At 41.1% G+C, this 13,046-nt stretch overlaps 2 long non-coding RNA genes across 2 annotated transcripts in view; both read left to right on the forward strand.

The window, feature by feature from the left end:
- The window catches only part of LOC306646654, a 745,829-nt gene that overhangs the window by 612,256 nt on the left and 120,527 nt on the right, over positions 1–13,046 (forward strand). The gene's annotated exons all lie outside the window — the stretch shown is intronic.
- LOC306646646 overlaps positions 5,409–13,046 on the forward strand; it is a 127,481-nt gene continuing 119,843 nt past the window's right edge. Inside the window, exon 1 of the long non-coding RNA XR_013759921.1 lies at positions 5,409–5,539. This is a non-coding gene — a long non-coding RNA (uncharacterized lncRNA). The remainder of the gene's footprint in view (positions 5,540–13,046) is intronic.

Below are 13,046 nucleotides of genomic sequence, written 5' to 3' on the forward strand. Positions count from 1 at the left end.
CTTTGTTTTTCATCTCTTCCTCATGGAATATTTTTTTGAGAATGTTCTGTATTGCTGGCTTTCTTTTTGTAAATTCTTTTAGCTTTTGTTTATCATGGAAGGATTTTATTTCATCATCAAATTTGAAGGTAAGTTTTGCTGGGTATAAGATTCTTGGTTGGCATCCATTTTCTTTCAGGGCTTGAAAAATGTTGTTCCAGGCCCTTCTAGCTTTTAGGGTCTGGATTGAAAAATCTGCTGATATGCGTATTGGTTTCCCCCTGAATGTAATTTGGTTCTTTTCTCTCACAGCCTTTAAAATTCTGTCTTTATTTTGTATGTTCGGTATTTTCATTATAATGTGCCTTGGTGTGGGTCTGTTGTAATTTTGTGTATTTAGAGTCCTATAAGCCTGTTGAACTTGATTTTCCATTTCATTCTTCAGATTTGGGAAATTTTCTGATATTATTTCATTGAATAAATTGTTCATTCCTTTGGCTTGTTTCTCTAGGCCTTCCTCAATCCCAATAATTCTTAAATTTGGCCTTTTCATGATATCCCATAGTTCTTGTAGATTCTGTTCATGATTTCTTACCATCTTCTCTGTTTGTTCAACTTTGTTTTCAAGGTTAAATATTTTGTCTTCAATGTCTGAGGTTCTGTCTTCCAGGTGTTCTATCCTATTGGATATGCTTTCTATGGAGTTCTTAATTTGGTTTATTGTTTCCTTCATGTCAAGGATTTTTGTTTGGTTTTTTTTCAATATCTCTAACTCTTTATTGAAATGATCTTTTGCTTCCTGTATTTGCTCTTTTAACTGTCGATTGGTGCGATCATTCAATGCTTGCATTTGCTCTTTCATCTCATCGTTTGCTTCTCTGATCATTTTAATTATGTACATTCTGAACTCCTTTTCTGTCATTTCTTCTGCCATGCTGTCATTGGGTTTTATTGAGGTAACATCTAGATTTGTTTGCAGCATTTTCTTTCCTTGTTTTCTCATATTGTTCAGGTATCAGTGGACCACTGAGATATTTCAGATTTCCTCTATTGACTTACAATGTCCCTGAAGATTTCTATATATATCCCACCTTAGCCTTCAGTAGGCTGTAGTCATGGAGGAAGTTGATAATGCGGTGCTCCACAAGGAAGCTGCCTCTCTAGGAGTGGTGGCCTTCAGGTGGGGTATAATCCCTGCTAGTGGGCAGACGTGCCTCCATTTGTTAACCAATGGTCATCCAAAGGGGACCTAGGCTGCAGGCTGAGGCAAGGCCTGTTTGGGCCTGAGTCTCTGGTTTTACCATCCTTGTGGGGAAACCTCACCCAGCAGGGAAGACTCACCCGGTGGGGAGGTCTCGCTGGTCAGTTCCCTCCTAGAGGTTCCCCTCAATTTACAGCTACCGCCTGGGCTGGGCTGCCTTCCTCTGCAAAGTTCCCAGGGGCCCGGCCCTACCTTCTGGGCCTGGGAGCCTCACCCTTCGCAGATGAATCTCCTTAGGCTGCCCCTCCTCAGAGAATTTGCCCGCAGGCCTGGAACCTTCGCTCCGCCCTAAGCCTGACTCTGTGCGGCTCTTCCACCCAGAAGCCTCCTAGATCCTGGGACCCTGCTCTGCACCTAATCGCCTGGCTGTGTGGCCCCTCCTCTGAGCAGCCACCTGGGGCCCCGAACAATTGCTCTGAGTCCCAGAGACCCGCCACAGGCCTCTTCCTCCAGACAGTCGGCCTAGTATTCCGGTGCAGTCACTAGGAGTCCAAGAAACTCACTTCGTGCCTCCTCCTCCCACCAACCACCCGTAGCCCGGGGCAATCAATCACTCCGAGTCGAAGTGACCCTCCCTGTTCCTCCTCCTTCTCCAGATAACCCTCCGGGTGTTCAGGAGCAGTCACTGTGAGTGGCTGTGAATCCACGTGACCCGCTGCACGGGTCCTCTGGGCAACCGCCCGGAGCTCTGGTGCGGCCACTCAAGACCAAGCGTCCCACCACGCTTCTCCTCCAGTCAGCCCCCCTGTGTTCAGGAGCTGTCACTTTAAGTCCAAACAACTCACCACTCGCCTTCTCTCTGAGCAGCCGCCTGGAGCGCTAATGCAGTCACTGCGAGTCCACACGACTGCCGCACTCCTCCTCCTCCTCCTTCTACTTCTCCGGGCAGGCCCCAGTGTTCAGAAGTGGTCTGAGTCCAAACAGCTCGCCACGCAGCCCCTTCTCTGGCAACCGCCTGTAACTCTGGTGTAGTCACCCAAATCCAAGCGGCCACGCTCCTCTTCCTCCTCCTCGTCCTCAGGGCAGGCCCCGGGGTTCAGAAGCGTCGTTCTGAGTCCAAACAGCTCGCCACGCAGCTTCTCCTCTGGCAACCGCCTGCAGCTCTGGTGCAGTCACTCCAAATCCAAGTGGCCACGTTCCTCCTCCTCCTCCTCAGGGCAGGCCCCGGTGTCCTGAGTCCACACAGCTCTCCTCGCCACTCCTCCCCTGGGCAGCCGCCGGAGCCCCAGTGGTGGCTCTGAGTCCCAGTGCTGTGTCGAGCGGCCTCCTTTACGGCGCTCCCAGCTGTCCTCCATTCATCAATTGAAGGGCATCTAGGTTGGTTCCATAGTCTGGCTAGTGTGAATTGAGCAGCTATGAACATTGATGTGGCTGTATCTCTGTAGTATGCTGATTTTTAAGTCCTTTGGGTATAGGCTGAGGAGTGGGATAGCTGGGTCAAATGGTAGGTCCATTCCAAGTTTTCTAAGGAATCTCCACACTGCTTTCCAGAGTGGCTACACTAATTTGCAGGCCCACCAGCAATGTATGAGTGTACCTTATCCCCCCATCCTCTCCAACAACAATTGTTGCTTGTATTCTTGATAATTGCCATACAGCTACAGCTGAATCCCCAGACTGATGTTTCACATTGCCTCCCTCCCCATCCTACCGAAGAGACCCTTCACACCTTCTGTGTCCACTTTCATTGAAAGGCTGCCACTATGTGACCCAGAACTGACCCCCAACCCTGTGTTATATTTTCACATCCCTATGCAATGTGGATGGAGCAAGGATTTGTATCAAATCCTTTAATGGTGCTGAATGCAGCCTCTTTCACCCCACGACCCACCCTTCCTCCCATCCACAATCTTCACTTCCCTTGAACACCCAGCAAATCTCACAGATTAGAGACCTCATTGCCATTTGTTCCTGAATCCAACACCAGACTTTAAATTCTCCAGAGAAGTAAGACCTCATCCAGTATCTAACAGATAGGGACTCTGCCCTGAGACCCCAAGTGTCCCCCAACACTGAGATTGGTGTAAAGACATTTCCCCAATTCCCAGCAAAAAGAAAAAAAAAAAAAGTCCAGTCTGGGACTGGCACACCACTGGCTTAAAGAGTGCAGAGGGCCTTTTGCCCTCAACTTGCACCTCTGTTGAGCCTTTATAAAATAGGGAAACTACCCTGTCAATTCAAAAGACACCCCCTTGGGCTGTCTCTCTACCTATTTCAAGACCCTTTTCTCCCAAACTAACATCAAAATTAAAACACCTCATTAGGCTCAGCACTCAAATTTGGCAACAATACAAATTAGATAATTTACATGGATGGTCCAAGCACAAAAACTTTCATCAAGAAATTCTCCAAAATTTAAAAATTTCCTATTACTGATTGGCAAAATCGTCTGAAATTTACAGAATGGCATGGTTGTCTGAGGTTCCTACCTCCAAACTTTATTTTTGCTTTACACAATTAACCTAATATATCAAGCCCTAGCTCAACTCTGGGCAGCAGGTACACTGGAAGATGAAATTTTCCTAGAAAACCTCCCCCAAAGACCACCAGCTGCAAGACACAATGCGCACCCCAAGTGGAAGAAAACAAGCAGATTCTGGGGGGAATCAATATCTGCTGGGCCCTTCCCAGGCTCCCCACATGCCCACCACTCTGACACACCACAATAAACAGAAAACACCCCTGAGGGTCTTTAAACCTCTGCACCAGGACTCACTAAGTACATGGAGAGAGTGCCCCTTCCCTCAATGCTGCCAGCTTCCCTAGTTCCCTAATATATTCAAGGAGCCCCAAGTTGCAGGAAGGTTAATGGAAAAGCATCAGACAAATATTCCCCTTCTGAAGAGATTTTTAAAGGTACAACTAGTTGGTAAATGCCCTCCTTTAACTTAATCATCAAAATATTAATTAGTATCATTTACTCTGAATGAGGTCCCAACCCAAAATCATATAAAAAGGAGTCTTATTTCAAATTATTAATCACAATTAACCTATGGAGCAAAAATCTAACCTGTTTGTCATTGAGAGGAAAATTAACCCTAATCAGTCCAACAGGCACTGGCATGTCTCAATCCTCATACTTAAAATATTGGGAGATAATGTTTCATAATTTTCTGCATCCAAACCTGGCCTAATTCCCAACTGGGGAAAAAAGAGTTAAAAAGTCCTAGGCAGCAATTTCCCTGGCCAGATCACAGGAAAGCCTGTATTCAAATGTAAATTGCAAAAGTCAGCAGGCCCAGTTCAATAGGAGATCAACCTGAGACTAGAAAAAAAAAGTGTTTTTTAACTTCTCCATGGCACTGCAACACAGAAAAAGGGTTTTGATCTCTCTTTCACTCTCTGTCTCTCTGTCTCTCTGTCTCTCTCTCTCTTCCCCTCCCTCACTCTCTCACACTGCTTTCATTAATGGCCATACCATTTTTTTTTTTTCTTCCAGGAACTGGGGCTTTTTTTTAATTCTACATTTTTTAGCTCCTGATTTAGATTCTGTGCACCTTGTTAGGTGATAAAAAGGGCACAGTTATGGTTCCTCGCTAGCTCCCAGAAATGCTCCACAGATACAGGTCTCACACAAGGAACCCTTTATTTTGCGCAGACAAATTCACATCAGCACGGGGGAAGGGGGAAAAGAAAAGGAGAAAGATGGTGCAAGGTTTCTCTCAGACATAGGAATTTCACGGGCTGAGAGGAACCAATCGCGGAGAATTCTTACAGACTGACTGATGGATCAATGACATATTTAGGACGTAACGCAGGAGACAGGAAGATTACAGCAACATAAGCCAGAAATTCCTGTAATGTGAGAGGCGGGGAGAACAGATTGACAGGTGGTGGGGAGTCTGGGAATTCCTGTAACCAGAAAGGTGGGGAAACGCAGATTGACAGGTCGTTGGGAGGTGGTAAATTCCTGTCATGGGAGAGAAAGGTGGCTTTATATTTTACATTCCCCCATTTCATTTTATATAAAAAAAAAAATCTTGCTCTCCAGTTCTTTTTGAAGCCTTCTCTCCTTCCTGCCTAGGTGACTGGGGTTGGTTTTGCAGGTGAGATGTAAAAAGTTCATTCTCCTCCCAGGCTTCCGAAGGCAGATAATTTTCATAGACTTCATTTTCTCGATTTGATTGATCCCCTATTTCTGTATTAACTGCCTGTCCCAAATTCTGACTTCATTTACCCCTCTAATACTAGGAACTCCTTCACTGCAGTAGGGAAAACGGCCGATGACCGATCTGACTTCTTCAAGCTGGAAGTGGGCAGCGTGGGGCAAGTAGTTTGGAGGTTCCTTTTAGAAATCGGGTCAATTGAGGGGTTCATGGTAGAAGTCCAGTTGTGGGGAGAGCAGGCTGTAAGGCATCTGGGGATGGGTGCTTCTATGGGAGAAGAACAAAAAGACATGAGTACTGAAATGAGATTGATACAATATAAATGTTGCAGGATCTGGAACATGCAAATGCATATTATAAAGATGACAGAAATCAATAATTCCTCACCAGAGGGTGGAAGAACTGAGAAGTTGTTCCCATAACAAGGCCTAGCAAAGGGTGGAGAGGACAGGCCTTCATTTGGGAGCTTTAACATTGTCTAGGTTATCAGGAATGTGAACACAACATTTAGTAGAGATCTCTATACTTCTGTTACTAGCAAGCATAGATTAAAGGCTACCTGTGTTTGTAGGCCTTAAACTGACTAAAAACTTCTGACTCTGGCAGTTTCTCTTGATAGTTATTATTATTTTTAAATGCCCAAGAATGGCTATACTTTGGTTTTAACTGATTTGCTAGGTGTTTAAGATCAAGCTGGTCAAAGTGAACTGTTCCTGTCTGTTAAAGAGTCAGCTGAGTTTCCACAGGGGTCACTAATAGAGAACTTAAGAGCAGCTTCTTAGCTCCATTAGTGCCATTTGGTTAGGCAGGGTCTTCTCGATGATGTGGCTTTCTTTGAAAGTGTCAGGGATGTCTCCCTTTTTCCATGACCCTCTTCTGCAGCAGGTGCACTGAGTGGCTTTTCCTCTAGCAGCCTCATCAATCTCCTTGGTCAGGAGGTTGTGTGACCCAGACTTGCAAAGCTCCTTGGAGAAGTCCTCTTGTTCCCTGGGTTCAGGCTGACTTTGAGGGTAAGATCCAAATATGGACTTTTCTTGACCTCTCTATTTAAAATCTCTATTTCTAAGTTGGATCTTAACCATCAAGCAAGTCAGTCTCATCAGTCATAAAGTAAGAGTACTGGGCTTTGGCTTTAATATCTATAACTTTACAGTTATTTACCCCCTTTTATCTAATTGGGGTTTACATTATCTGTTCTATAGGTGATGGCTTACTATTCCAAGTTAATTTATGATGTTTCCTCTTGAAGCAGTACATCTGCAAAATATTGATCAGGCAACAATTAGAGTTTATAAGGAAAATACAAAATGGAGTCATCAACAGTAAAACATTCAGTTTGTCCAATAGATATTTTGAATTTTGGCTGAGTTCCCATTTGAGATAACAGTAATCTTTACAACAAACATTAAACTTTTAAACACAACTTTAAATGAGTTAAAGTCAGGCTTACTTTGGAGCCATTGTAATGTGTAGCAGGGTGGTGAGGCAGAGCCTTAACTCAGGTAAGGTGGGGCTTTTCAGTGAGGGGCAAAGGAGTATAAACACAGATTTTGAAGATTAAGCTGAGTTCAGATGGAGCTCTGTTCTCTGATGGAAATGTGGATCTAAAGAGTTATGTCAGCAATCTTAGCAATCTTTGTATGTGTGCAATATTAGGTTATATATACCCTATTGATGACAGGTAATAGAACATTAAATGATACATTTACCATTACAGACAAGTTTAATTTGGAGAACAGCAGCTTGATAAAATTTTCTGCTTTAAAGGCTTGTATACATGGAAAATATGAACACATTTAATATACAAAGAATAATTTTTTAAGTATGTTACTCCATGGAACAGCTTTATAAATTAATCAGATATCTGTAACAAACACATTTGAGTAATCCCATACATGTTGCTTATTGCAGAAAAACCAAGACATTAGACAAGTATGCCACGAGTTTTTGCCATCTCTTTCCTGTTGAAAAAAAAGCCCTAGAAAAATTGATGTTAGACATTTTATAAACATTAATATTTTATTAGTTTGACCACTTAGAGACTTATGAGTTAATTTTAAGGACATTTTACTTTTATTAGTTTACCCAATTTAAATTGAAACTTATTAAATCATGTGAATTAAAAATATTTGGATCCATTTTTAAAATTTTAATTTTTATGTGCGCTTATATTTAACACAAAAGCAAAGGCCTTGTAATATTTATTTCCATTGCAATGTAATGGATGTTCAAAAATAACTCTAGAGTTGGATAAAAAGTACTGATCAAAAATTATTAACCTAGGTCTGTAGGATTAAAATTGTGAGATCAAAAATACGGCATTTAAGAAAAATAAAGTCCTGGAAGAAAAAATGATAATGGTTATTAATTAAAGCATGAGAAAATGAGAAGGAGAGAAAAGTTGAAAGGGAGAAAAGTATTCTGAGTTGTAGCCAAGGAGAAATTTAAAATGGACACTTTTACACTTTTTTCCCCTTAGGTTTGAAACTGGTTTCCTACTGTGCCTTTCTTCATTTACATGTTAATGTAACCCTTAACTGAGATCTGAATCTGAAAGGGGTTAATATGTTCTTGCAGAAATTTGATGCTTAGGTCCTTTTAATTTCTTGACCCTGCAGGAAGAGCTAAGAGAGAAAGAAAAGATTTGAAAATAAGAAACCAGCGAAGAGAACATGTTTAGGTTTTACTCCCTCTGCTCCAGCCACCTCCCATAAAGAAGCTAGAATGCGTGTACGAGACCACGTGGTGGGAGGGCTTGGTGGGCTGAATGGTGGAGCAGAAGGAGAAACAGAATGAGGAAAAGGAGAGAAATGAACAGGAACTTCTGCAGTAGGAGGCCTGTAAGGACATGACTCATCAGCTGGATTAAACTTAGAAGAGAAAGGATTAAAAGGGGGAGGAGAAGCAGCAAGAAAGAAAGGAAAAACACGAAGGGGAAAGGTTCCTTTCCATTCACCAGGTTTCCCACATAGGTACTTAATTATAACTAGTATAATTAGGCATATAATTTTACCTAGTATAAAGCTAGAATTTAGGGTGTCATAAATAGACCATTCTGATTTACTATCTAAAGGACAATTTAGCTCTGATTTAGGGAATAGGTGAAGGGGTTTGAGATGATTTAAACATCTCAGGGGTGAGTTTGCTGGGGTGGATGTCCTGAATCCCATGGTAAACTGAGACCCACCTGGCTAGTGATTTCGGCATCCCGAGACCACGATGCCAGGCAACGAGAGGTTAGAACAAAGGCTGGTCATCACCAAGAACCAATGTTTAACTGGGCATAAGCCAAGAGGGTCTGAACACCTGGCCAGGATTTTGAGCAAGACGCAGCGGAAAATAAGAGGGAGAAAGGTTCAGATCCTAAGAAAGAATCTCAGCACCATAAAACCCAGGAGCCCACCCAGCAACTAGGACCAGCTCTGGTGACCATGGAGATACCCCCACACCTTGGCAGTCTGGCGGCAGAAGCCACGAGAGGGAAGGGGGGGTGGCGCCATGGCCGGAGCGGCGGGCGGCAAGAAAAAACCACAGGTGGGAAACCGCAGTGCGGCAGGAAGGAATGGCACCACAGCACACCGTGGGCTGTGGAGATGTGTTTATGGTCAGGGACTGCCTAAGGAAACTCGCCAATTCTGGAGTCCGGTGTTGTATGCAGAAAACTGGGCATCCAGGTAAATGGAAGATGAGCCTATATAAGGGGAGCGCAGGAGCTTGCTATAGGATGGGGTTCCACCTGCTTAGTCTGTGGAAAAAAAACCCATCCCGGTCTCAGCACCAGATGTTAGGTGATAAAAAGGGTGCAGTTATGGTTCATCGCTAGCTCCCAGAAACGCTCCACAGATACAGGTCTCACACAAGAAACCCTTTATTTTGCACAGATGAATTCACATCTGCAAGGGGGAAGGGGAAAAAGAAAAGGAGAAAGAAGGTGCAAGTTTTCTCTTGGACATAGGAATTTTGCGGCTGAGAGGAACCAATCTTGGAGGAGAATTCTTATAGACTGACCAATGGACCAATGACATATTTAGGACATAACATGGGAGACAGGAAGATTACAGCAACGTAAGCTGGAAATTCCTGTAATGTGAGAGGCAGGGAGAATGCAGATTGACAGGTGGTGGGGAGGCCAGGAATTTCTGTAACCAGGGAGGCGGGGGAAACGCAGATTGACAGGTCGTTGGGAGGTGGGAAATTCCTCTCATGGGAGAGCAAGGTGGCTTTATATCTTACAAACCTAAGTTAAAATTTCTGATTAGAACTATTTTATTCAACTAAACTTTTTTAATACTCTTTTGTTCAGAGGCCAATTTTCAAGGAAAATTGAAAAAATTGAAAATTTTCAATTTTCCTCTTAATCTAACAGGATTTTTTAAAAAGGCTATAAGGCCTTTGTTGTTTGTTCAAAAATATGAATCCATATACCTTTGATTCACATGATTAAAAAGTTTAATTTTGAAGGGTAATGTAAAATAATATTCCTACAAGATAACTCCCAAAGAAAACCAGAGAGAGGTGCAGCTCAGGAGGAGGGAGTAAAACTAGCCAAGGATTAACAACCCAACAAATCCTTTCCTAAGACCAATGGGTATTAAAGGAAAAGGGCAGCTACTGAATGCTGGGTCGTGAACCTTGACTTTCCCCTTTGGCAAATTAGTTCTAAATGGAGGCACAGCAATTATTGAAACTCTGGAAAACAATGGATTTGAGAAAAAGTAAAATAATGGGCAAGAATTGAGTACTCATTTCTAGGGATCGGGACTTCTATCTTCCCAGACATAAATGAGTTTCAGACTTTCTAAAACTACCCTTGTAAGTTAAAATTTAACTTGTACTGAAAAGGGAGCTGAACTGTGGCCATGACAGGCTGCATTTAGGGCATGAAAGATTTCGGGCCTAGGTTTCTATTTCCTGAAGCTCAGAGAGCCGATTCCAGGAAGGCCACTAGAACAAACAGCATAGAAAATGAGTCAAGATTAGGACTTGCCTTTGGCAAACAACCAATTTGGAACCAAAAAGTCAATACCTAACATTCCAAACCATATATGTCAATATGTTAAGACCTGGGTACGCTAAGCCAGTGGAAACATGCTAAACCACACATGCTGAAAGACCAGCCAATTGTGTACTTTGCTTTGTTCAATTTTTCCACTCTACTGTGGAGCTCATAAAAATCCCGCTGAAGCCAGTACCTGCTGCATCAGTGAATGCTGTGAGTCTGAGCTTGAGCTTGCAATAAAGACCCTCTTGCTTTTGCTTTGGAGATGGCTCCCTAGTGGTGTTTGGTGATTTGTGATCTGGGCACAGCAGTACAACTAGCCCCTGACTGTAAAAACTACACATCCACACATTATCCAATAAAACTATAAAACCCAGACTCCTTCTGTAACCCTATGGCCATCTCCATACCCAGAAAATGGACCCTCCCATGCCTGTTCAATGGACTTTGCTGCAGAATAAAGGGAAGCTTACTGATCTGAAGTTTCATTCCAATCTGCTGCCTCCATCATTTGTGGGCCATTAACTTACAAAGACATTTTTTTAAAAATTACTAACTTGGAAATTTCTCTAGGTGGTCAAACTAATATGATGTTTATTATAAAATGTCTAGGGCTAGGGATATAGCTCAGTTGGTAGAGTGCTTGCTTCATGAGAACAAGGCCCTGGGTTCAATCCCCAGCACCACAAATAAATAAATAGATAAAATAAAATGTCTATTATCCATTGTTTCTAGAACATTTCTTAAATAAGGGAGAAATGGCTGTACTATTCAATACCCTTGTCTGATATCTCAGTTTTTATAGGAAAAGTAAGCAAATTAGATTTGACATATATAAGATTAATTATGAATGTGTTTGCAAGAGACATCTGATTAAATTGCAAGTTAAACTTCTGTTAAATATAACACAATGTACTCAACTTCTTGAATGCCATGGGGTAATAAGATTTAACATTGTGTTTTCATGAATTGGTAAAAAAATTGATGTACTTCTATGTACTAGGGTCCAAAAGTTTCAACTGTGTTTCAATTAGAGTACTATAACATAAAAATGTTTCCTCTAATTAAAATGAAATAATTTGTCTAAAGTCAGATATTTCAAAATGGTTGTTTCAGAGTGTGAGCAAAAAGAGAGGTCAACACATAGGAAAGAGAAATTAGAAGTTTCCAGGTATAGAAATATATTTAGGAGAAGGAAAAAGAAAATGTTTCTGGATAAGAAAGTCTTTATGTGATGAATTAAACAACATGAGGGTCTACGTGATAAGCAAATCTGTGTAAATAAAGGCAAATTTCACCAAGTTTATGTGTAACTAAGTTGGTTATGTAGAACAATCAGTTAAAGCTATTTAAGATTATTCCCTAAAGTCAAATGCTAATGTACTCATATAAAACCAAGATTTAATCTATATATTAACCTGACAAGGATGTCTTAAAATGTGAATTTACTCTTAACATTGTGTCTGTTAAGTTTTGTTCTTAAAGCAACTGTCTTAAAGGAATTAAGATTTATACAATACTGGTTACACAGCAACAACTGTTATTCCCAAGTACTATACTATATTAAAGAGTCTAAATTTTCCTTTAAAACTTGGATAATGTAAAAACATCAATGTAACTGTAATGCTATTACTCTTCTTTGTATATTGAATGTGTTCATATCTTCCAGGTATGGAAGTTCTTAAAGCAGGAAAATTAAAATAACATTTTTACAAGGCTGATGTTCTCCAAACTAAAGTTGTCTATAATGGTGACTTTAGACTTATAAGAATAACAAATTTAATTGGGGATTTATTCATATAATTTAATGTTCTGTAACTGAACCTGTTTCTTTCTACAATGGAATAAAAGTGTAAATACATTTCTAAAACATAAGATCCTGCTCTGTTTAAAAGTTAATGTTGTAAAACATGAAAATATTTTGCCACTTTTCCACACAAAAAGAAAGTTAAAACCTCTCTCAGCCTTTCATTGATTCATATTTTAAATGTAATGCTATATTAACTAATGTCCATATAGACTCAGGAAATAATATATATAAACTTTGTAAAATGACAAAGATCAGCTTCAGAACTAAAACACTTTACGTAAAATATATCAAAAGCCCCAACTTACCTAAGATAAGGCTCCTCCCACCATACTGGATGTTAGAATGGCTCCAAAATAGGCAGGACTTCAGCTCATTTAAAGTTGTGTTCAGAAGATTGATGTTTCTTGTAAAAATTACTGTGGCCTCAAACAGGGATATAATGTAGAACTCAGCCCAAATTCAAGATAGCAATTGCACAAACTAAATATGATTTTATTCTTGTTAATTTCTGAAAGCACAAAAGGATCAGAGGCAGACATCAATAGACTCAGAGAAGCCTTTATTACTTCATGGACTTGGGCACCATTGGGCCCATTTTCCAGATGGGGAAAATTGTCATCAGTTACAGAGGAGATTCTGGTTTTATATGGTACAATGAGGATGATGTAATCATCATAAACCACGCACTTGCAGTTTTGAATGTGCAGATTGACCGTCAGGAGTTAGATGAATGGGTTAAAACTTTAATTTAGGAGGGTGGTTGTAAAAGGTTGAAACTCATTGTTGTCTGAGAAGATAAGAATCCAGATCCCTAGGGATGAGTACTCAAATCTTGCCCATTGGTATTTGCTGTGCTTCTGTTTAATACTAATTTGCCATGGGGGAAGGTCA

This window comes from Sciurus vulgaris (genome assembly GCF_902686455.1).
Source record: "Sciurus vulgaris genome assembly, chromosome: 16".
In the NCBI taxonomy this organism is placed as follows: Eukaryota; Metazoa; Chordata; class Mammalia; order Rodentia; family Sciuridae; genus Sciurus; species Sciurus vulgaris.